The following is a 23,616-nucleotide window of genomic DNA, read 5'->3' on the forward strand; positions in this document are numbered from 1 at the left end:
TCTGCAAGTGGTTGTTGGATAGCAGTGCATAACTTTGGAGCTTTCGTAGGCCTCGTGGCCTAATGGATAAGGCGTCTGACTTCGAATCAGAAGATTGCAGGTTCGAGTCCTGCCGGGGTCGCAGTTTAAAATGCCCATTATATCGTTGACGCACACCAGTTGTCTCTGCAAGTGAATAGACTCTGTAGTACAGCCTGAGTGATACAGAGAGACCCAGTCTTTTGTGGCTTTTATTCAAAAACATGTTTTTCAGACATGCGCTAACATTCTGTACTAAATAAAAACTTTCATTTAAATGAGGCTATAGCTTAGAAATGTACAAGTTTTTATTTGTTTTTAGATCTTTAATGATAAATCTGGAAATAATAGAGAGCAGGAGACCTCTTATGTACCTCACACTAAACTTGATACTAAGTTGAAAAAAAATGTCATACACTTGAGGGAGCGCTCCGTGCACTTTTCTTGATTCAATTCGCTTGCTGACATCTCGAGCACTCGCCGGGTGCAGTGGCGCGTGCCTGTAATCCAAGCTACTGGGAGTCTGAGGCTGGCGGATCACTTGAGTTCAGGGGTTCTTGGCTGCAGTGGACTATGTCGATCGGGTGTCCGTACTAAGTTCGGTATCGATATGGTGCTCCTGGGGGAGCTCGGGACTACCAGGTCGTCTAAGGAGGGGTGAACCGGTCCAGGTCGGAAACGGAGCAGGTCAAAACCCCCATGCCGATCAGTAGTGGGGTAGCGCCTGTGAATAGACACTGTAGTACAGCCTGAATGATACAGCGAGACCCAGTCTTTTGTGCCATTTACACCAAAACATGTTTTTCAGACATGTGCTAACAGCCTGTACTAAATAAATACTTTCATTTAAATGAGGCTGTAGCTTATAAATATACAAGTTTTTGTTTGTTTTGAGATCTTTAACGATAAATCTGTTAATAATAGAGAGCAGGAGACCTCTTATGTACCTCACACTAAACTTGATACTAAGTTGAAAAAAAATTGTCATACACTTGAGGGAGCGCTCCGTGCACTTTTCTTGATTCAATTTGCTTGCTGACACCTTGAGCACTCGCTGGGTGCAGTGGCGCGTGCCTGTAATCCAAGCTACTGGGAGTCTGAGGCTGGCGGATCACTTGAGTTCAGTGGTTCTTGGCTGCAGTGGACTATGTCGATCGGGTGTCCGTACTAAGTTCGGTATCGGACTTAGTAGATTTCTAAGATTTGCAGTCTTAAAATGCCCATTACAACCGTCCACTTACACCAGTTGTCTCTGCAAGTGGTTGTTGGATAGCAGTGCATAACTTTGGAGCATTCGTAGGCCTCGTGGCCTAATGGATAAGGCGTCTGACTTCGAATCAGAAGATTGCAGGTTCGAGTCCTGCCGGGGTCGCAGTTTAAAATGCCCATTATATCGTTGACGCACACCAGTTGTCTCTGCAAGTGAATAGACTCTGTAGTACAGCCTGAGTGATACAGAGAGACCCAGTCTTTTGTGGCTTTTATTCAAAAACATGTTTTTCAGACATGCGCTAACATTCTGTACTAAATAAAAACTTTCATTTAAATGAGGCTATAGCTTATAAATGTACAAGTTTTTATTTGTTTTTAGATCTTTAATGATAAATCTGGTAATAATAGAGAGCAGGAGACCTCTTATGTACCTCACACTAAACTTGATACTAAGTTGAAAAAAAATGTCATACACTTGAGGGAGCGCTCCGTGCACTTTTCTTGATTCAATTCGCTTGCTGACATCTCGAGCACTCGCCGGGTGCAGTGGCGCGTGCCTGTAATCCAAGCTACTGGGAGTCTGAGGCTGGCGGATCACTTGAGTTCAGGGGTTCTTGGCTGCAGTGGACTATGTCGATCGGGTGTCCGTACTAAGTTCGGTATCGATATGGTGCTCCTGGGGGAGCTCGGGACTACCAGGTCGTCTAAGGAGGGGTGAACCGGTCCAGGACGGAAACGGAGCAGGTCAAAACCCCATGCCGATCAGTAGTGGGGTAGCGCCTGTGAATAGACACTGTAGTACAGCCTGAATGATACAGCGAGACCCAGTCTTTTGTGCCATTTACACCAAAACATGTTTTTCAGACATGTGCTAACAGCCTGTACTAAATAAATACTTTCATTTAAATGAGGCTGTAGCTTATAAATATACAAGTTTTTGTTTGTTTTGAGATCTTTAATGATAAATCTGTTAATAATAGAGAGCAGGAGACCTCTTATGTACCTCACACTAAACTTGATACTAAGTTGAAAAAAAATTGTCATACACTTGAGGGAGCGCTCCGTGCACTTTTCTTGATTCAATTTGCTTGCTGACACCTTGAGCACTCGCTGGGTGCAGTGGCGCGTGCCTGTAATCCAAGCTACTGGGAGTCTGAGGCTGGCGGATCACTTGAGTTCAGTGGTTCTTGGCTGCAGTGGACTATGTCGATCGGGTGTCCGTACTAAGTTCGGTATCGGACTTAGTAGATTTCTAAGATTTGCAGTCTTAAAATGCCCATTACAACCGTCCACTTACACCAGTTGTCTCTGCAAGTGGTTGTTGCATAGCAGTGCATAACTTTGGAGCATTCGTAGGCCTCGTGGCCTAATGGATAAGGCGTCTGACTTCGAATCAGAAGATTGCAGGTTCGAGTCCTGCCGGGGTCGCAGTTTAAAATGCCCATTATATCGTTGACGCACACCAGTTGTCTCTGCAAGTGAATAGACTCTGTAGTACAGCCTGAGTGATACAGAGAGACCCAGTCTTTTGTGGCTTTTATTCAAAAACATGTTTTTCAGACATGCGCTAACATTCTGTACTAAATAAAAACTTTCATTTAAATGAGGCTATAGCTTATAAATGTACAAGTTTTTATTTGTTTTGAGATCTTTAATGATAAATCTGGTAATAATAGAGAGCAGGAGACCTCTTATGTACCTCACACTAAACTTGATACTAAGTTGAAAAAAAATGTCATACACTTGAGGGAGCGCTCCGTGCACTTTTCTTGATTCAATTCGCTTGCTGACATCTCGAGCACTCGCCGGGTGCAGTGGCGCGTGCCTGTAATCCAAGCTACTGGGAGTCTGAGGCTGGCGGATCACTTGAGTTCAGGGGTTCTTGGCTGCAGTGGACTATGTCGATCGGGTGTCCGTACTAAGTTCGGTATCGATATGGTGCTCCTGGGGGAGCTCGGGACTACCAGGTCGTCTAAGGAGGGGTGAACCGGTCCAGGTCGGAAACGGAGCAGGTCAAAACCCCCATGCCGATCAGTAGTGGGGTAGCGCCTGTGAATAGACACTGTAGTACAGCCTGAATGATACAGCGAGACCCAGTCTTTTGTGCCATTTACACCAAAACATGTTTTTCAGACATGTGCTAACAGCCTGTACTAAATAAATACTTTCATTTAAATGAGGCTGTAGCTTATAAATATACAAGTTTTTGTTTGTTTTGAGATCTTTAACGATAAATCTGTTAATAATAGAGAGCAGGAGACCTCTTATGTACCTCACACTAAACTTGATACTAAGTTGAAAAAAAATTGTCATACACTTGAGGGAGCGCTCCGTGCACTTTTCTTGATTCAATTTGCTTGCTGACACCTTGAGCACTCGCTGGGTGCAGTGGCGCGTGCCTGTAATCCAAGCTACTGGGAGTCTGAGGCTGGCGGATCACTTGAGTTCAGTGGTTCTTGGCTGCAGTGGACTATGTCGATCGGGTGTCCGTACTAAGTTCGGTATCGGACTTAGTAGATTTCTAAGATTTGCAGTCTTAAAATGCCCATTACAACCGTCCACTTACACCAGTTGTCTCTGCAAGTGGTTGTTGGATAGCAGTGCATAACTTTGGAGCATTCGTAGGCCTCGTGGCCTAATGGATAAGGCGTCTGACTTCGAATCAGAAGATTGCAGGTTCGAGTCCTGCCGGGGTCGCAGTTTAAAATGCCCATTATATCGTTGACGCACACCAGTTGTCTCTGCAAGTGAATAGACTCTGTAGTACAGCCTGAGTGATACAGAGAGACCCAGTCTTTTGTGGCTTTTATTCAAAAACATGTTTTTCAGACATGCGCTAACATTCTGTACTAAATAAAAACTTTCATTTAAATGAGGCTATAGCTTATAAATGTACAAGTTTTTATTTGTTTTTAGATTTTTAATGATAAATCTGGTAATAATAGAGAGCAGGAGACCTCTTATGTACCTCACACTAAACTTGATACTAAGTTGAAAAAAAATGTCATACACTTGAGGGAGCGCTCCGTGCACTTTTCTTGATTCAATTCGCTTGCTGACATCTCGAGCACTCGCCGGGTGCAGTGGCGCGTGCCTGTAATCCAAGCTACTGGGAGTCTGAGGCTGGCGGATCACTTGAGTTCAGGGGTTCTTGGCTGCAGTGGACTATGTCGATCGGGTGTCCGTACTAAGTTCGGTATCGATATGGTGCTCCTGGGGGAGCTCGGGACTACCAGGTCGTCTAAGGAGGGGTGAACCGGTCCAGGTCGGAAACGGAGCAGGTCAAAACCCCCATGCCGATCAGTAGTGGGGTAGCGCCTGTGAATAGACACTGTAGTACAGCCTGAATGATACAGCGAGACCCAGTCTTTTGTGCCATTTACACCAAAACATGTTTTTCAGACATGTGCTAACAGCCTGTACTAAATAAATACTTTCATTTAAATGAGGCTGTAGCTTATAAATATACAAGTTTTTGTTTGTTTTGAGATCTTTAATGATAAATCTGTTAATAATAGAGAGCAGGAGACCTCTTATGTACCTCACACTAAACTTGATACTAAGTTGAAAAAAAATTGTCATAGACTTGAGGGAGCGCTCCGTGCACTTTTCTTGATTCAATTTGCTTGCTGACACCTTGAGCACTCGCTGGGTGCAGTGGCGCGTGCCTGTAATCCAAGCTACTGGGAGTCTGAGGCTGGCGGATCACTTGAGTTCAGTGGTTCTTGGCTGCAGTGGACTATGTCGATCGGGTGTCCGTACTAAGTTCGGTATCGGACTTAGTAGATTTCTAAGATTTGCAGTCTTAAAATGCCCATTACAACCGTCCACTTACACCAGTTGTCTCTGCAAGTGGTTGTTGGATAGCAGTGCATAACTTTGGAGCATTCGTAGGCCTCGTGGCCTAATGGATAAGGCGTCTGACTTCGAATCAGAAGATTGCAGGTTCGAGTCCTGCCGGGGTCGCAGTTTAAAATGCCCATTATATCGTTGACGCACACCAGTTGTCTCTGCAAGTGAATAGACTCTGTAGTACAGCCTGAGTGATACAGAGAGACCCAGTCTTTTGTGGCTTTTATTCAAAAACATGTTTTTCAGACATGCGCTAACATTCTGTACTAAATAAAAACTTTCATTTAAATGAGGCTATAGCTTATAAATGTACAAGTTTTTATTTGTTTTTAGATCTTTAATGATAAATCTGGTAATAATAGAGAGCAGGAGACCTCTTATGTACCTCACACTAAACTTGATACTAAGTTGAAAAAAAATGTCATACACTTGAGGGAGCGCTCCGTGCACTTTTCTTGATTCAATTCGCTTGCTGACATCTCGAGCACTCGCCGGGTGCAGTGGCGCGTGCCTGTAATCCAAGCTACTGGGAGTCTGAGGCTGGCGGATCACTTGAGTTCAGGGGTTCTTGGCTGCAGTGGACTATGTCGATCGGGTGTCCGTACTAAGTTCGGTATCGATATGGTGCTCCTGGGGGAGCTCGGGACTACCAGGTCGTCTAAGGAGGGGTGAACCGGTCCAGGTCGGAAACGGAGCAGGTCAAAACCCCCATGCCGATCAGTAGTGGGGTAGCGCCTGTGAATAGACACTGTAGTACAGCCTGAATGATACAGCGAGACCCAGTCTTTTGTGCCATTTACACCAAAACATGTTTTTCAGACATGTGCTAACAGCCTGTACTAAATAAATACTTTCATTTAAATGAGGCTGTAGCTTATAAATATACAAGTTTTTGTTTGTTTTGAGATCTTTAACGATAAATCTGTTAATAATAGAGAGCAGGAGACCTCTTATGTACCTCACACTAAACTTGATACTAAGTTGAAAAAAAATTGTCATACACTTGAGGGAGCGCTCCGTGCACTTTTCTTGATTCAATTTGCTTGCTGACACCTTGAGCACTCGCTGGGTGCAGTGGCGCGTGCCTGTAATCCAAGCTACTGGGAGTCTGAGGCTGGCGGATCACTTGAGTTCAGTGGTTCTTGGCTGCAGTGGACTATGTCGATCGGGTGTCCGTACTAAGTTCGGTATCGGACTTAGTAGATTTCTAAGATTTGCAGTCTTAAAATGCCCATTACAACCGTCCACTTACACCAGTTGTCTCTGCAAGTGGTTGTTGGATAGCAGTGCATAACTTTGGAGCATTCGTAGGCCTCGTGGCCTAATGGATAAGGCGTCTGACTTCGAATCAGAAGATTGCAGGTTCGAGTCCTGCCGGGGTCGCAGTTTAAAATGCCCATTATATCGTTGACGCACACCAGTTGTCTCTGCAAGTGAATAGACTCTGTAGTACAGCCTGAGTGATACAGAGAGACCCAGTCTTTTGTGGCTTTTATTCAAAAACATGTTTTTCAGACATGCGCTAACATTCTGTACTAAATAAAAACTTTCATTTAAATGAGGCTATAGCTTATAAATGTACAAGTTTTTATTTGTTTTTAGATTTTTAATGATAAATCTGGTAATAATAGAGAGCAGGAGACCTCTTATGTACCTCACACTAAACTTGATACTAAGTTGAAAAAAAATGTCATACACTTGAGGGAGCGCTCCGTGCACTTTTCTTGATTCAATTCGCTTGCTGACATCTCGAGCACTCGCCGGGTGCAGTGGCGCGTGCCTGTAATCCAAGCTACTGGGAGTCTGAGGCTGGCGGATCACTTGAGTTCAGGGGTTCTTGGCTGCAGTGGACTATGTCGATCGGGTGTCCGTACTAAGTTCGGTATCGATATGGTGCTCCTGGGGGAGCTCGGGACTACCAGGTCGTCTAAGGAGGGGTGAACCGGTCCAGGTCGGAAACGGAGCAGGTCAAAACCCCCATGCCGATCAGTAGTGGGGTAGCGCCTGTGAATAGACACTGTAGTACAGCCTGAATGATACAGCGAGACCCAGTCTTTTGTGCCATTTACACCAAAACATGTTTTTCAGACATGTGCTAACAGCCTGTACTAAATAAATACTTTCATTTAAATGAGGCTGTAGCTTATAAATATACAAGTTTTTGTTTGTTTTGAGATCTTTAATGATAAATCTGTTAATAATAGAGAGCAGGAGACCTCTTATGTACCTCACACTAAACTTGATACTAAGTTGAAAAAAAATTGTCATAGACTTGAGGGAGCGCTCCGTGCACTTTTCTTGATTCAATTTGCTTGCTGACACCTTGAGCACTCGCTGGGTGCAGTGGCGCGTGCCTGTAATCCAAGCTACTGGGAGTCTGAGGCTGGCGGATCACTTGAGTTCAGTGGTTCTTGGCTGCAGTGGACTATGTCGATCGGGTGTCCGTACTAAGTTCGGTATCGGACTTAGTAGATTTCTAAGATTTGCAGTCTTAAAATGCCCATTACAACCGTCCACTTACACCAGTTGTCTCTGCAAGTGGTTGTTGCATAGCAGTGCATAACTTTGGAGCATTCGTAGGCCTCGTGGCCTAATGGATAAGGCGTCTGACTTCGAATCAGAAGATTGCAGGTTCGAGTCCTGCCGGGGTCGCAGTTTAAAATGCCCATTATATCGTTGACGCACACCAGTTGTCTCTGCAAGTGAATAGACTCTGTAGTACAGCCTGAGTGATACAGAGAGACCCAGTCTTTTGTGGCTTTTATTCAAAAACATGTTTTTCAGACATGCGCTAACATTCTGTACTAAATAAAAACTTTCATTTAAATGAGGCTATAGCTTATAAATGTACAAGTTTTTATTTGTTTTGAGATCTTTAATGATAAATCTGGTAATAATAGAGAGCAGGAGACCTCTTATGTACCTCACACTAAACTTGATACTAAGTTGAAAAAAAATGTCATACACTTGAGGGAGCGCTCCGTGCACTTTTCTTGATTCAATTCGCTTGCTGACATCTCGAGCACTCGCCGGGTGCAGTGGCGCGTGCCTGTAATCCAAGCTACTGGGAGTCTGAGGCTGGCGGATCACTTGAGTTCAGGGGTTCTTGGCTGCAGTGGACTATGTCGATCGGGTGTCCGTACTAAGTTCGGTATCGATATGGTGCTCCTGGGGGAGCTCGGGACTACCAGGTCGTCTAAGGAGGGGTGAACCGGTCCAGGTCGGAAACGGAGCAGGTCAAAACCCCCATGCCGATCAGTAGTGGGGTAGCGCCTGTGAATAGACACTGTAGTACAGCCTGAATGATACAGCGAGACCCAGTCTTTTGTGCCATTTACACCAAAACATGTTTTTCAGACATGTGCTAACAGCCTGTACTAAATAAATACTTTCATTTAAATGAGGCTGTAGCTTATAAATATACAAGTTTTTGTTTGTTTTGAGATCTTTAATGATAAATCTGTTAATAATAGAGAGCAGGAGACCTCTTATGTACCTCACACTAAACTTGATACTAAGTTGAAAAAAAATTGTCATACACTTGAGGGAGCGCTCCGCGCACTTTTCTTGATTCAATTGGCTTGCTGACACCTTGAGCACTCGCCGGGTGCAGTGGCGCGTGCCTGTAATCCAAGCTACTGGGAGTCTGAGGCTGGCGGATCACTTGAGTTCAGGGGTTCTTGGCTGCAGTGGACTATGTCGATCGGGTGTCCGTACTAAGTTCGGTATCGGACTTAGTAGATTTCTAAGATTTGCAGTCTTAAAATGCCCATTACAACCGTCCACTTACACCAGTTGTCTCTGCAAGTGGTTGTTGCATAGCAGTGCATAACTTTGGAGCATTTGTAGGCCTCGTGGCCTAATGGATAAGGCGTCTGACTTCGAATCAGAAGATTGCAGGTTCGAGTCCTGCCGGGGTCGCAGTTTAAAATGCCCATTATATCGTTGACGCACACCAGTTGTCTCTGCAAGTGAATAGACTCTGTAGTACAGCCTGAGTGATACAGAGAGACCCAGTCTTTTGTGGCTTTTATTCAAAAACATGTTTTTCAGACATGCGCTAACATTCTGTACTAAATAAAAACTTTCATTTAAATGAGGCTATAGCTTATAAATGTACAAGTTTTTATTTGTTTTTAGATCTTTAATGATAAATCTGGTAATAATAGAGAGCAGGAGACCTCTTATGTACCTCACACTAAACTTGATACTAAGTTGAAAAAAAATGTCATACACTTGAGGGAGCGCTCCGTGCACTTTTCTTGATTCAATTCGCTTGCTGACACCTTGAGCACTCGCCGGGTGCAGTGGCGCGTGCCTGTAATCCAAGCTACTGGGAGTCTGAGGCTGGCGGATCACTTGAGTTCAGTGGTTCTTGGCTGCAGTGGATTATGTCGATCGGGTGTCCGTACTAAGTTCGGTATCGGACTTAGTAGATTTCTAAGATTTGCAGTCTTAAAATGCCCATTACAACCATCTTGGCTGACACCAGTTGTCTCTGCAAGTGGTTGTTGCATAGCAGTGCATAACTTTGGAGCATTCGTAGGCCTCGTGGCCTAATGGATAAGGCGTCTGACTTCGAATCAGAAGATTGCAGGTTCGAGTCCTGCAGGGGTCGCAGTTTAAAATGCCCATTATATCGTTGACGCACACCAGTTGTCTCTGCAAGTGAATAGACTCTGTAGTACAGCCTGAGTGATACAGAGAGACCCAGTCTTTTGTGGCTTTTATTCAAAAACATGTTTTTCAGACATGCGCTAACATTCTGTACTAAATAAAAACTTTCATTTAAATGAGGCTGTAGCTTATAAATGTACAAGTTTTTATTTGTTTTTAGATCTTTAATGATAAATCTGGTAATAATAGAGAGCAGGAGACCTCTTATGTACCTCACACTAAACTTGATACTAAGTTGAAAAAAAATGTCATACACTTTAGGGAGCGCTCCGTGCACTTTTCTTGATTCAATTCGCTTGCTGACATCTCGAGCACTCGCCGGGTGCAGTGTCGCGTGCCTGTAATCCAAGCTATTGGGAGTCTGAGGCTGGCGGATCACTTGAGTTCAGGGGTTCTTGGCTGCAGTGGACTATGTCGATCGGGTGTCCGTACTAAGTTCGGTATCGATATGGTGCTCCTGGGGGAGCTCGGGACTACCAGGTCGTCTAAGGAGGGGTGAACCGGTCCAGGTCGGAAACGGAGCAGGTCAAAACCCCCATGCCGATCAGTAGTGGGTTAGCGCCAGTGAATAGACACTGTAGTACAGCCTGAATGATACAGCGAGACCCAGTCTTTTGTGCCATTTACACCAAAACATGTTTTTCAGACATGTGCTAACAGCCTGTACTAAATAAATACTTTCATTTAAATGAGGCTGTAGCTTATAAATATACAAGTTTTTGTTTGTTTTGAGATCTTTAATGATAAATCTGTTAATAATAGAGAGCAGGAGACCTCTTATGTACCTCACACTAAACTTGATACTAAGTTGAAAAAAAATTGTCATACACTTGAGGGAGCGCTCCGCGCACTTTTCTTGATTCAATTGGCTTGCTGACACCTTGAGCACTCGCCGGGTGCAGTGGCGCGTGCCTGTAATCCAAGCTACTGGGAGTCTGGAGCTGGCGGATCACTTGAGTTCAGGGGTTCTTGGCTGCAGTGGACTATGTCGATCGGGTGTCCGTACTAAGTTCGGTATCGGACTTAGTAGATTTCTAAGATTTGCAGTCTTAAAATGCCCATTACAACCGTCCACTTACACCAGTTGTCTCTGCAAGTGGTTGTTGCATAGCAGTGCATAACTTTGGAGCATTTGTAGGCCTCGTGGCCTAATGGATAAGGCGTCTGACTTCGAATCAGAAGATTGCAGGTTCGAGTCCTGCCGGGGTCGCAGTTTAAAATGCCCATTATATCGTTGACGCACACCAGTTGTCTCTGCAAGTGAATAGACTCTGTAGTACAGCCTGAGTGATACAGAGAGACCCAGTCTTTTGTGGCTTTTATTCAAAAACATGTTTTTCAGACATGTGCTAACAGCCTGTACTAAATAAATACTTTCATTTAAATGAGGCTGTAGCTTATAAATATACAAGTTTTTGTTTGTTTTGAGATCTTTAATGATAAATCTGTTAACAATAGAGAGCAGGAGACCTCTTATGTACCTCACACTAAACTTGATACTAAGTTGAAAAAAAATTGTCATAGACTTGAGGGAGCGCTCCGCGCACTTTTCTTGATTCAATTTGCTTGCTGACACCTTGAGCACTCGCCGGGTGCAGTGGCGCGTGCCTGTAATCCAAGCTACTGGGAGTCTGAGGCTGGCGGATCACTTGAGTTCAGTGGTTCTTGGCTGCAGTGGATTATGTCGATCGGGTGTCCGTACTAAGTTCGGTATCGGACTTAGTAGATTTCTAAGATTTGCAGTCTTAAAATGCCCATTACAACCATCTTGGCTGACACCAGTTGTCTCTGCAAGTGGTTGTTGCATAGCAGTGCATAACTTTGAAGCATTCGTAGGACTCGTGGCCTAATGGATAAGGCGTCTGACTTCGAATCAGAAGATTGCAGGTTCGAGTCCTGCCGGGGTCGCAGTTTAAAATGCCCATTATATCGTTGACGCACACCAGTTGTCTCTGCAAGTGAATAGACTCTGTAGTACAGCCTGAGTGATACAGAGAGACCCAGTCTTTTGTGGCTTTTATTCAAAAACATGTTTTTCAGACATGCGCTAACATTCTGTACTAAATAAAAACTTTCATTTAAATGAGGCTGTAGCTTATAAATGTACAAGTTTTTATTTGTTTTTAGATCTTTAATGATAAATCTGGTAATAATAGAGAGCAGGAGACCTCTTATGTACCTCACACTAAACTTGATACTAAGTTGAAAAAAAATGTCATACACTTTAGGGAGCGCTCCGTGCACTTTTCTTGATTCAATTCGCTTGCTGACATCTCGAGCACTCGCCGGGTGCAGTGGCGCGTGCCTGTAATCCAAGCTATTGGGAGTCTGAGGCTGGCGGATCACTTGAGTTCAGGGGTTCTTGGCTGCAGTGGACTATGTCGATCGGGTTTCCGTACTAAGTTCGGTATCGATATGGTGCTCCTGGGGGAGCTCGGGACTACCAGGTCGTCTAAGGAGGGGTGAACCGGTCCAGGTCGGAAACGGAGCAGGTCAAAACCCCCATGCCGATCAGTAGTGGGTTAGCGCCAGTGAATAGACACTGTAGTACAGCCTGAATGATACAGCGAGACCCAGTCTTTTGTGCCATTTACACCAAAACATGTTTTTCAGACATGTGCTAACAGCCTGTACTAAATAAATACTTTCATTTAAATGAGGCTGTAGCTTATAAATATACAAGTTTTTGTTTGTTTTGAGATCTTTAATGATAAATCTGTTAATAATAGAGAGCAGGAGACCTCTTATGTACCTCACACTAAACTTGATACTAAGTTGAAAAAAAATTGTCATACACTTGAGGGAGCGCTCCGCGCACTTTTCTTGATTCAATTGGCTTGCTGACACCTTGAGCACTCGCCGGGTGCAGTGGCGCGTGCCTGTAATCCAAGCTACTGGGAGTCTGGAGCTGGCGGATCACTTGAGTTCAGGGGTTCTTGGCTGCAGTGGACTATGTCGATCGGGTGTCCGTACTAAGTTCGGTATCGGACTTAGTAGATTTCTAAGATTTGCAGTCTTAAAATGCCCATTACAACCGTCCACTTACACCAGTTGTCTCTGCAAGTGGTTGTTGCATAGCAGTGCATAACTTTGGAGCATTCGTAGGCCTCGTGGCCTAATGGATAAGGCGTCTGACTTCGAATCAGAAGATTGCAGGTTCGAGTCCTGCCGAGGTCGCAGTTTAAAATGCCCATTATATCGTTGACGCACACCAGTTGTCTCTGCAAGTGAATAGACTCTGTAGTACAGCCTGAGTGATACAGAGAGACCCAGTCTTTTGTGGCTTTTATTCAAAAACATGTTTTTCAGACATGCGCTAACATTCTGTACTAAATAAAAACTTTCATTTAAATGAGGCTATAGCTTATAAATGTACAAGTTTTTATTTGTTTTGAGATCTTTAATGATAAATCTGGTAATAATAGAGAGCAGGAGACCTCTTATGTACCTCACACTAAACTTGATACTAAGTTGAAAAAAAATGTCATACACTTGAGGGAGCGCTCCGTGCACTTTTCTTGATTCAATTCGCTTGCTGACATCTCGAGCACTCGCCGGGTGCAGTGGCGCGTGCCTGTAATCCAAGCTATTGGGAGTCTGAGGCTGGCGGATCACTTGAGTTCAGGGGTTCTTGGCTGCAGTGGACTATGTCGATCGGGTGTCCGTACTAAGTTCGGTATCGATATGGTGCTCCTGGGGGAGCTCGGGACTACCAGGTCGTCTAAGGAGGGGTGAACCGGTCCAGGTCGGAAACGGAGCAGGTCAAAACCCCCATGCCGATCAGTAGTGGGGTAGCGCCTGTGAATAGACACTGTAGTACAGCCTGAATGATACAGCGAGACCCAGTCTTTTGTGCCATTTACACCAAAACATGTTTTTCAGACATGTGCTAACAGCCTGTACTAAATAAATACTTTCATTTAAATGAGGCTGTAGCTTATAAATATACAAGTTTTTGTTTGTTTTGAGATCTTTAATGATAAATCTGTTAATAATAGAGAGCAGGAGACCTCTTATGTACCTCACACTAAACTTGATACTAAGTTGAAAAAAAATTGTCATAGACTTGAGGGAGCGCTCCGCGCACTTTTCTTGATTCAATTTGCTTGCTGACACCTTGAGCACTCGCCGGGTGCAGTGGCGCGTGCCTGTAATCCAAGCTACTGGGAGTCTGAGGCTGGCGGACCACTTGAGTTCAGTGGTTCTTGGCTGCAGTGGATTATGTCGATCGGGTCTCCGTACTAAGTTCGGTATCGGACTTAGTAGATTTGTAGTCTTAAAATGCCCATTACAACCGTCCACTTACACCAGTTGTCTCTGCAAGTGGTTGTTGCATAGCAGTGCATAACTTTGGAGCATTCGTAGGCCTCGTGGCCTAATGGATAAGGCGTCTGACTTCGAATCAGAAGATTGCAGGTTCGAGTCCTGCCGAGGTCGCAGTTTAAAATGCCCATTATATCGTTGACGCACACCAGTTGTCTCTGCAAGTGAATAGACTCTGTAGTACAGCCTGAGTGATACAGAGAGACCCAGTCTTTTGTGGCTTTTATTCAAAAACATGTTTTTCAGACATGCGCTAACATTCTGTACTAAATAAAAACTTTCATTTAAATGAGGCTATAGCTTATAAATGTACAAGTTTTTATTTGTTTTTAGATTTTTAATGATAAATCTGGTAATAATAGAGAGCAGGAGACCTCTTATGTACCTCACACTAAACTTGATACTAAGTTGAAAAAAAATGTCATACACTTGAGGGAGCGCTCCGTGCACTTTTCTTGATTCAATTCGCTTGCTGACATCTCGAGCACTCGCCGGGTGCAGTGGCGCGTGCCTGTAATCCAATCTACTGGGAGTCTGAGGCTGGCGGATCACTTGAGTTCAGGGGTTCTTGGCTGCAGTGGACTATGTCGATCGGGTGTCCGTACTAAGTTCGGTATCGATATGGTGCTCCTGGGGGAGCTCGGGACTACCAGGTCGTCTAAGGAGGGGTGAACCGGTCCTGGTCGGAAACGGAGCAGGTCAAAACCCCCATGCCGATCAGTAGTGGGGTAGCGCCTGTGAATAGACACTGTAGTACAGCCTGAATGATACAGCGAGACCCAGTCTTTTGTGCCATTTACACCAAAACATGTTTTTCAGACATGTGCTAACAGCCTGTACTAAATAAATACTTTCATTTAAATGAGGCTGTAGCTTATAAATATACAAGTTTTTGTTTGTTTTGAGATCTTTAATGATAAATCTGTTAATAATAGAGAGCAGGAGACCTCTTATGTACCTCACACTAAACTTGATACTAAGTTGAAAAGTCTGTGCACTTTTCTTGATTCAATTTGCTTGCTGACACCTTGAGCACTCGCCGGGTGCAGTGGCGCGTGCCTGTAATCCAAGCTACTGGGAGTCTGAGGCTGGCGGATCACTTGAGTTCAGTGGTTCTTGGCTGCAGTGGATTATGTCGATCGGGTGTCCGTACTAAGTTCGGTATCGGACTTAGTAGATTTCTAAGATTTGCAGTCTTAAAATGCCCATTACAACCGTCCACTTACACCAGTTGTCTCTGCAAGTGGTTGTTGCATAGCAGTGCATAACTTTGGAGCATTCGTAGGCCTCGTGGCCTAATGGATAAGGCGTCTGACTTCGAATCAGAAGATTGCAGGTTCGAGTCCTGCCGGGGTCGCAGTTTAAAATGCCCATTATATCGTTGACGCACACCAGTTGTCTCTGCAAGTGAATAGACTCTGTAGTACAGCCTGAGTGATACAGAGAGACCCAGTCTTTTGTGGCTTTTATTCAAAAACATGTTTTTCAGACATGCGCTAACATTCTGTACTAAATAAAAACTTTCATTTAAATGAGGCTATAGCTTATAAATGTAGAAGTTTTTATTTGTTTTTAGATCTTTAATGATAAATCTGGTAATAATAGAGAGCAGGAGACCTCTTATGTACCTCACACTAAACTTGATACTAAGTTGAAAAAAAATGTCATACACTTGAGGGAGCGCTCCGTGCACTTTTCTTGATTCAATTCGCTTGCTGACATCTCGAGCACTCGCCGGGTGCAGTGGCGCGTGCCTGTAATCCAAGCTACTGGGAGTCTGAGGCTGGCGGATCACTTGAGTTCAGGGGTTCTTGGCTGCAGTGGACTATGTCGATCGGGTGTCCGTACTAAGTTCGGTATCGATATGGTGCTCCTGGGGGAGCTCGGGACTATCAGGTCGTCTAAGGAGGGGTGAACCGGTCCAGGTCGGAAACGGAGCAGGTCAAAACCCCCATGCCGATCAGTAGAGGGGTAGCGCCTGTGAATAGACACTGTAGTACAGCCTGAATGATACAGCGAGACCCAGTCTTTTGTGCCATTTACACCAAAACATGCTTTTCAGACATGTGCTAACAGCCTGTACTAAATAAATACTTTCATTTAAATGAGGCTGTAGCTTATAAATATACAAGTTTTTGTTTGTTTTGAGATCTTTAATGATAAATCTGTTAATAATAGAGAGCAGGAGACCTCTTATGTACCTCAAACTAAACTTGATACTAAGTTGAAAAAAAATTGTCATAGACTTGAGGGAGCGCTCCGCGCACTTTTCTTGATTCAATTTGCTTGCTGACACCTTGAGCACTCGCCGGGTGCAGTGGCGCGTGCCTGTAATCCAAGCTACTGGGAGTCTGAGGCTGGCGGATCACTTGAGTTCAGTGGTTCTTGGCTGCAGTGGACTATGTCGATCGGGTGTCCGTACTAAGTTCGGTATCGGACTTAGTAGATTTCTAAGATTTGCAGTCTTAAAATGCCCATTACAACCGTCCACTTACACCAGTTGTCTCTGCAAGTGGTTGTTGCATAGCAGTGCATAACTTTGGAGCATTCGTAGGCCTCGTGGCCTAATGGATAAGGCGTCTGACTTCGAATCAGAAGATTGCAGGTTCGAGTCCTGCCGGGGTCGCAGTTTAAAATGCCCATTATATCGTTGACGCACACCAGTTGTCTCTGCAAGTGAATAGACTCTGTAGTACAGCCTGAGTGATACAGAGAGACCCAGTCTTTTGTGGCTTTTATTCAAAAACATGTTTTTCAGACATGCGCTAACATTCTGTACTAAATAAAAACTTTCATTTAAATGAGGCTATAGCTTATAAATGTACAAGTTTTTATTTGTTTTTAGATCTTTAATGATAAATCTGGTAATAATAGAGAGCAGGAGACCTCTTATGTACCTCACACTAAACTTGATACTAAGTTGAAAAAAAATGTCATACACTTGAGGGAGCGCTCCGTGCACTTTTCTTGATTCAATTCGCTTGCTGACATCTCGAGCACTCGCCGGGTGCAGTGGCGCGTGCCTGTAATCCAAGCTACTGGGAGTCTGAGGCTGGCGGATCACTTGAGTTCAGGGGTTCTTGGCTGCAGTGGACTATGTCGATCGGGTGTCCGTACTAAGTTCGGTATCGATATGGTGCTCCTGGGGGAGCTCGGGACTACCAGGTCGTCTAAGGAGGGGTGAACCGGTCCAGGTCGGAAACGGAGCAGGTCAAAACCCCCATGCCGATCAGTAGTGGGGTAGCGCCTGTGAATAGACACTGTAGTACAGCCTGAATGATACAGCGAGACCCAGTCTTTTGTGCCATTTACACCAAAACATGTTTTTCAGACATGTGCTAACAGCCTGTACTAAATAAATACTTTCATTTAAATGAGGCTGTAGCTTATAAATATACAAGTTTTTGTTTGTTTTGAGATCTTTAATGATAAATCTGTTAATAATAGAGAGCAGGAGACCTCTTATGTACCTCACACTAAACTTGATACTAAGTTGAAAAAAAATTGTCATAGACTTGAGGGAGCGCTCCGCGCACTTTTCTTGATTCAATTTGCTTGCTGACACCTTGAGCACTCGCCGGGTGCAGTGGCGCGTGCCTGTAATCCAAGCTACTGGGAGTCTGAGGCTGGCGGATCACTTGAGTTCAGGGGTTCTTGGCTGCAGTGGACTATGTCGATCGGGTGTCCGTACTAAGTTCGGTATCGGACTTAGTAGATTTCTAAGATTTGCAGTCTTAAAATGCCCATTACAACCGTCCACTTGCACCAGTTGTCTCTGCAAGTGGTTGTTGCATAGCAGTGCATAACTTTGGAGCATTCGTAGGCCTCGTGGCCTAATGGATAAGGCGTCTGACTTCGAATCAGAAGATTGCAGGTTCGAGTCCTGCCGGGGTCGCAGTTTAAAATGCCCATTATATCGTTGACGCACACCAGTTGTCTCTGCAAGTGAATAGACTCTGTAGTACAGCCTGAGTGATACAGAGAGACCCAGTCTTTTGTGGCTTTTATTCAAAAACATGTTTTTCAGACATGCGCTAACATTCTGTACTAAATAAAAACTTTCATTTAAATGAGGCTATAGCTTATAAATGTACAAGTTTTTATTTGTTTTTAGATCTTTAATGATAAATCTGGTAATAATAGAGAGCAGGAGACCTCTTATGTACCTCACACTAAACTTGATACTAAGTTGAAAAAAAATGTCATACACTTGAGGGAGCGCTCCGTGCACTTTTCTTGATTCAATTCGCTTGCTGACATCTCGAGCACTCGCCGGGTGCAGTGGCGCGTGCCTGTAATCCAATCTACTGGGAGTCTGAGGCTGGCGGATCACTTGAGTTCAGGGGTTCTTGGCTGCTGTGGACTATGTCGATCGGGTGTCCGTACTAAGTTCGGTATCGATATGGTGCTCCTGGGGGAGCTCGGGACTACCAGGTCGTCTAAGGAGGGGTGAACCGGTCCAGGTCGGAAACGGAGCAGGTCAAAACCCCCATGCCGATCAGTAGTGGGGTAGCGCCTGTGAATAGACACTGTAGTACAGCCTGAATGATACAGCGAGACCCAGTCTTTTGTGCCATTTACACCAAAACATGCTTTTCAGACATGTGCTAACAGCCTGTACTAAATAAATACTTTCATTTAAATGAGGCTGTAGCTTATAAATATACAAGTTTTTGTTTGTTTTGAGATCTTTAATGATAAATCTGTTAATAATAGAGAGCAGGAGACCTCTTATGTACCTCACACTAAACTTGATACTAAGTTGAAAAAAAATTGTCATAGACTTGAGGGAGCGCTCCGCGCACTTTTCTTGATTCAATTTGCTTGCTGACACCTTGAGCACTCGCCGGGTGCAGTGGCGCGTGCCTGTAATCCAAGCTACTGGGAGTCTGAGGCTGGCGGATCACTTGAGTTCAGTGGTTCTTGGCTGCAGTGGATTATGTCGATCGGGTGTCCGTACTAAGTTCGGTATCGGACTTAGTAGATTTCTAAGATTTGCAGTCTTAAAATGCCCATTACAACCGTCCACTTACACCAGTTGTCTCTGCAAGTGGTTGTTTCATAGCAGTGCATAACTTTGGAGCATTCGTAGGCCTCGTGGCCTAATGGATAAGGCGTCTGACTTCGAATCAGAAGATTGCAGGTTCGAGTCCTGCCGGGGTCGCAGTTTAAAATGCCCATTATATCGTTGACGCACACCAGTTGTCTCTGCAAGTGAATAGACTCTGTAGTACAGCCTGAGTGATACAGAGAGACCCAGTCTTTTGTGGCTTTTATTCAAAAACATGTTTTTCAGACATGCGCTAACATTCTGTACTAAATAAAAACTTTCATTTAAATGAGGCTATAGCTTATAAATGTACAAGTTTTTATTTGTTTTTAGATCTTTAATGATAAATCTGGTAATAATAGAGAGCAGGAGACCTCTTATGTACCTCACACTAAACTTGATACTAAGTTGAAAAAAAATGTCATACACTTGAGGGAGCGCTCCGTGCACTTTTCTTGATTCAATTCGCTTGCTGACATCTCGAGCACTCGCCGGGTGCAGTGGCGCGTGCCTGTAATCCAATCTACTGGGAGTCTGAGGCTGGTGGATCACTTGAGTTCAGGGGTTGTTGGCTGCTGTGGACTATGTCGATCGGGTGTCCGTACTAAGTTCGGTATCGATATGGTGCTCCTGGGGGAGCTCGGGACTATCAGGTCGTCTAAGGAGGGGTGAACCGGTCCAGGTCGGAAACGGAGCAGGTCAAAACCCCCATGCCGATCAGTAGTGGGGTAGCGCCTGTGAATAGACACTGTAGTACAGCCTGAATGATACAGCGAGACCCAGTCTTTTGTGCCATTTACACCAAAACATGCTTTTCAGACATGTGCTAACAGCCTGTACTAAATAAATACTTTCATTTAAATGAGGCTGTAGCTTATAAATATACAAGTTTTTGTTTGTTTTGAGATCTTTAATGATAAATCTGTTAATAATAGAGAGCAGGAGACCTCTTATGTACCTCACACTAAACTTGATACTAAGTTGAAAAAAAATTGTCATAGACTTGAGGGAGCGCTCCGCGCACTTTTCTTGATTCAATTTGCTTGCTGACACCTTGAGCACTCGCCGGGTGCAGTGGCGCGTGCCTGTAATCCAAGCTACTGGGAGTCTGAGGCTGGCGGATCACTTGAGTTCAGTGGTTCTTGGCTGCAGTGGATTATGTCGATCGGGTGTCCGTACTAAGTTCGGTATCGGACTTAGTAGATTTCTAAGATTTGCAGTCTTAAAATGCCCATTACAACCGTCCACTTACACCAGTTGTCTCTGCAAGTGGTTGTTGCATAGCAGTGCATAACTTTGGAGCATTCGTAGGCCTCGTGGCCTAATGGATAAGGCGTCTGACTTCGAATCAGAAGATTGCAGGTTCGAGTCCTGCCGGGGTCGCAGTTTAAAATGCCCATTATATCGTTGACGCACACCAGTTGTCTCTGCAAGTGAATAGACACTGTAGTACAGCCTGAATGATACAGCGAGACCCAGTCTTTTGTGCCATTTACACCAAAACATGTTTTTCAGACATGTGCTAACAGCCTGTACTAAATAAATACTTTCATTTAAATGAGGCTGTAGCTTATAAATATACAAGTTTTTGTTTGTTTTTAGATCTTTAATGATAAATCTGGTAATAATAGAGAGCAGGAGACCTCTTATGTACCTCACACTAAACTTGATACTAAGTTGAAAAAAAATGTCATACACTTGAGGGAGCGCTCCGTGCACTTTTCTTGATTCAATTCGCTTGCTGACATCTCGAGCACTCGCCGGGTGCAGTGGCGCGTGCCTGTAATCCAAGCTACTGGGAGTCTGAGGCTGGCGGATCACTTGAGTTCAGGGGTTCTTGGCTGCAGTGGACTATGTCGATCGGGTGTCCGTACTAAGTTCGGTATCGATATGGTGCTCCTGGGGGAGCTCGGGACTACCAGGTCGTCTAAGGAGGGGTGAACCGGTCCAGGTCGGAAACGGAGCAGGTCAAAACCCCCATGCCGATCAGTAGTGGGGTAGCGCCTGTGAATAGACACTGTAGTACAGCCTGAATGATACAGCGAGACCCAGTCTTTTGTGCCATTTACACCAAAACATGTTTTTCAGACATGTGCTAACAGCCTGTACTAAATAAATACTTTCATTTAAATGAGGCTGTAGCTTATAAATATACAAGTTTTTGTTTGTTTTGAGATCTTTAATGATAAATCTGTTAATAATAGAGAGCAGGAGACCTCTTATGTACCTCACACTAAACTTGATACTAAGTTGAAAAAAAATTGTCATAGACTTGAGGGAGCGCTCCGCGCACTTTTCTTGATTCAATTTGCTTGCTGACACCTTGAGCACTCGCCGGGTGCAGTGGCGCGTGCCTGTAATCCAAGCTACTGGGAGTCTGAGGCTGGCGGATCACTTGAGTTCAGGGGTTCTTGGCTGCAGTGGACTATGTCGATCGGGTGTCCGTACTAAGTTCGGTATCGGACTTAGTAGATTTCTAAGATTTGCAGTCTTAAAATGCCCATTACAACCGTCCACTTGCACCAGTTGTCTCTGCAAGTGGTTGTTGCATAGCAGTGCATAACTTTGGAGCATTCGTAGGCCTCGTGGCCTAATGGATAAGGCGTCTGACTTCGAATCAGAAGATTGCAGGTTCGAGTCCTGCCGGGGTCGCAGTTTAAAATGCCCATTATATCGTTGACGCACACCAGTTGTCTCTGCAAGTGAATAGACTCTGTAGTACAGCCTGAGTGATACAGAGAGACCCAGTCTTTTGTGGCTTTTATTCAAAAACATGTTTTTCAGACATGCGCTAACATTCTGTACTAAATAAAAACTTTCATTTAAATGAGGCTATAGCTTATAAATGTACAAGTTTTTATTTGTTTTTAGATCTTTAATGATAAATCTGGTAATAATAGAGAGCAGGAGACCTCTTATGTACCTCACACTAAACTTGATACTAAGTTGAAAAAAAATGTCATACACTTGAGGGAGCGCTCCGTGCACTTTTCTTGATTCAATTCGCTTGCTGACATCTCGAGCACTCGCCGGGTGCAGTGGCGCGTGCCTGTAATCCAATCTACTGGGAGTCTGAGGCTGGCGGATCACTTGAGTTCAGGGGTTCTTGGCTGCTGTGGACTATGTCGATCGGGTGTCCGTACTAAGTTCGGTATCGATATGGTGCTCCTGGGGGAGCTCGGGACTACCAGGTCGTCTAAGGAGGGGTGAACCGGTCCAGGTCGGAAACGGAGCAGGTCAAAACCCCCATGCCGATCAGTAGTGGGGTAGCGCCTGTGAATAGACACTGTAGTACAGCCTGAATGATACAGCGAGACCCAGTCTTTTGTGCCATTTACACCAAAACATGCTTTTCAGACATGTGCTAACAGCCTGTACTAAATAAATACTTTCATTTAAATGAGGCTGTAGCTTATAAATATACAAGTTTTTGTTTGTTTTGAGATCTTTAATGATAAATCTGTTAATAATAGAGAGCAGGAGACCTCTTATGTACCTCACACTAAACTTGATACTAAGTTGAAAAAAAATTGTCATAGACTTGAGGGAGCGCTCCGCGCACTTTTCTTGATTCAATTTGCTTGCTGACACCTTGAGCACTCGCCGGGTGCAGTGGCGCGTGCCTGTAATCCAAGCTACTGGGAGTCTGAGGCTGGCGGATCACTTGAGTTCAGTGGTTCTTGGCTGCAGTGGATTATGTCGATCGGGTGTCCGTACTAAGTTCGGTATCGGACTTAGTAGATTTCTAAGATTTGCAGTCTTAAAATGCCCATTACAACCGTCCACTTACACCAGTTGTCTCTGCAAGTGGTTGTTTCATAGCAGTGCATAACTTTGGAGCATTTGTAGGCCTCGTGGCCTAATGGATAAGGCGTCTGACTTCGAATCAGAAGATTGCAGGTTCGAGTCCTGCCGGGGTCGCAGTTTAAAATGCCCATTATATCGTTGACGCACACCAGTTGTCTCTGCAAGTGAATAGACTCTGTAGTACAGCCTGAGTGATACAGAGAGACCCAGTCTTTTGTGGCTTTTATTCAAAAACATGTTTTTCAGACATGCGCTAACATTCTGTACTAAATAAAAACTTTCATTTAAATGAGGCTATAGCTTATAAATGTACAAGTTTTTATTTGTTTTTAGATCTTTAATGATAAATCTGGTAATAATAGAGAGCAGGAGACCTCTTATGTACCTCACACTAAACTTGATACTAAGTTGAAAAAAAATGTCATACACTTGAGGGAGCGCTCCGTGCACTTTTCTTGATTCAATTCGCTTGCTGACATCTCGAGCACTCGCCGGGTGCAGTGGCGCGTGCCTGTAATCCAAGCTACTGGGAGTCTGAGGCTGGCGGATCACTTGAGTTCAGGGGTTCTTGGCTGCAGTGGACTATGTCGATCGGGTGTCCGTACTAAGTTCGGTATCGATATGGTGCTCCTGGGGGAGCTCGGGACTACCAGGTCGTCTAAGGAGGGGTGAACCGG

The 23,616-nt window shown here is 44.5% G+C and overlaps 20 non-coding genes across 20 annotated transcripts; all 20 read left to right on the top strand.

Moving 5' to 3' along the window:
* The first annotated feature begins 48 nt into the window (after positions 1 to 48).
* On the top strand, positions 49 to 121 carry trnar-ucg (transfer RNA arginine (anticodon UCG)). Its single transcript has one exon. It is a non-coding gene; the product is annotated as a tRNA-Arg (tRNA).
* Positions 122 to 1,317: 1,196 nt separating this feature from the next.
* Positions 1,318 to 1,390, top strand: trnar-ucg (transfer RNA arginine (anticodon UCG)). The gene has a single exon. It is a non-coding gene; the product is annotated as a tRNA-Arg (tRNA).
* A 1,195-nt stretch (positions 1,391 to 2,585) lies between these two features.
* trnar-ucg (transfer RNA arginine (anticodon UCG)) lies at positions 2,586 to 2,658 on the top strand. Its single transcript has one exon. It is a non-coding gene; the product is annotated as a tRNA-Arg (tRNA).
* Positions 2,659 to 3,854: 1,196 nt separating this feature from the next.
* On the top strand, positions 3,855 to 3,927 carry trnar-ucg (transfer RNA arginine (anticodon UCG)). Its single transcript has one exon. It is a non-coding gene; the product is annotated as a tRNA-Arg (tRNA).
* A 1,196-nt stretch (positions 3,928 to 5,123) lies between these two features.
* Positions 5,124 to 5,196, top strand: trnar-ucg (transfer RNA arginine (anticodon UCG)). The gene has a single exon. It is a non-coding gene; the product is annotated as a tRNA-Arg (tRNA).
* Positions 5,197 to 6,392: 1,196 nt separating this feature from the next.
* trnar-ucg (transfer RNA arginine (anticodon UCG)) lies at positions 6,393 to 6,465 on the top strand. Its single transcript has one exon. It is a non-coding gene; the product is annotated as a tRNA-Arg (tRNA).
* A 1,196-nt stretch (positions 6,466 to 7,661) lies between these two features.
* trnar-ucg (transfer RNA arginine (anticodon UCG)) lies at positions 7,662 to 7,734 on the top strand. The gene has a single exon. It is a non-coding gene; the product is annotated as a tRNA-Arg (tRNA).
* A 1,196-nt stretch (positions 7,735 to 8,930) lies between these two features.
* On the top strand, positions 8,931 to 9,003 carry trnar-ucg (transfer RNA arginine (anticodon UCG)). The gene has a single exon. It is a non-coding gene; the product is annotated as a tRNA-Arg (tRNA).
* Positions 9,004 to 9,627: 624 nt separating this feature from the next.
* trnar-ucg (transfer RNA arginine (anticodon UCG)) lies at positions 9,628 to 9,700 on the top strand. The gene has a single exon. It is a non-coding gene; the product is annotated as a tRNA-Arg (tRNA).
* Positions 9,701 to 10,896: 1,196 nt separating this feature from the next.
* Positions 10,897 to 10,969, top strand: trnar-ucg (transfer RNA arginine (anticodon UCG)). Its single transcript has one exon. It is a non-coding gene; the product is annotated as a tRNA-Arg (tRNA).
* Positions 10,970 to 11,594: 625 nt separating this feature from the next.
* trnar-ucg (transfer RNA arginine (anticodon UCG)) lies at positions 11,595 to 11,667 on the top strand. Its single transcript has one exon. It is a non-coding gene; the product is annotated as a tRNA-Arg (tRNA).
* A 1,196-nt stretch (positions 11,668 to 12,863) lies between these two features.
* On the top strand, positions 12,864 to 12,936 carry trnar-ucg (transfer RNA arginine (anticodon UCG)). Its single transcript has one exon. It is a non-coding gene; the product is annotated as a tRNA-Arg (tRNA).
* Positions 12,937 to 14,123: 1,187 nt separating this feature from the next.
* Positions 14,124 to 14,196, top strand: trnar-ucg (transfer RNA arginine (anticodon UCG)). Its single transcript has one exon. It is a non-coding gene; the product is annotated as a tRNA-Arg (tRNA).
* A 1,170-nt stretch (positions 14,197 to 15,366) lies between these two features.
* trnar-ucg (transfer RNA arginine (anticodon UCG)) lies at positions 15,367 to 15,439 on the top strand. The gene has a single exon. It is a non-coding gene; the product is annotated as a tRNA-Arg (tRNA).
* Positions 15,440 to 16,635: 1,196 nt separating this feature from the next.
* Positions 16,636 to 16,708, top strand: trnar-ucg (transfer RNA arginine (anticodon UCG)). The gene has a single exon. It is a non-coding gene; the product is annotated as a tRNA-Arg (tRNA).
* A 1,196-nt stretch (positions 16,709 to 17,904) lies between these two features.
* trnar-ucg (transfer RNA arginine (anticodon UCG)) lies at positions 17,905 to 17,977 on the top strand. The gene has a single exon. It is a non-coding gene; the product is annotated as a tRNA-Arg (tRNA).
* Positions 17,978 to 19,173: 1,196 nt separating this feature from the next.
* On the top strand, positions 19,174 to 19,246 carry trnar-ucg (transfer RNA arginine (anticodon UCG)). Its single transcript has one exon. It is a non-coding gene; the product is annotated as a tRNA-Arg (tRNA).
* Positions 19,247 to 20,442: 1,196 nt separating this feature from the next.
* trnar-ucg (transfer RNA arginine (anticodon UCG)) lies at positions 20,443 to 20,515 on the top strand. The gene has a single exon. It is a non-coding gene; the product is annotated as a tRNA-Arg (tRNA).
* A 1,196-nt stretch (positions 20,516 to 21,711) lies between these two features.
* On the top strand, positions 21,712 to 21,784 carry trnar-ucg (transfer RNA arginine (anticodon UCG)). The gene has a single exon. It is a non-coding gene; the product is annotated as a tRNA-Arg (tRNA).
* Positions 21,785 to 22,980: 1,196 nt separating this feature from the next.
* On the top strand, positions 22,981 to 23,053 carry trnar-ucg (transfer RNA arginine (anticodon UCG)). Its single transcript has one exon. It is a non-coding gene; the product is annotated as a tRNA-Arg (tRNA).
* The last annotated feature ends 563 nt before the right edge of the window (positions 23,054 to 23,616 follow it).

This window comes from Triplophysa dalaica, chromosome 21 (assembly GCF_015846415.1).
Source record: "Triplophysa dalaica isolate WHDGS20190420 chromosome 21, ASM1584641v1, whole genome shotgun sequence".
In the NCBI taxonomy this organism is placed as follows: Eukaryota; Metazoa; Chordata; class Actinopteri; order Cypriniformes; family Nemacheilidae; genus Triplophysa; species Triplophysa dalaica.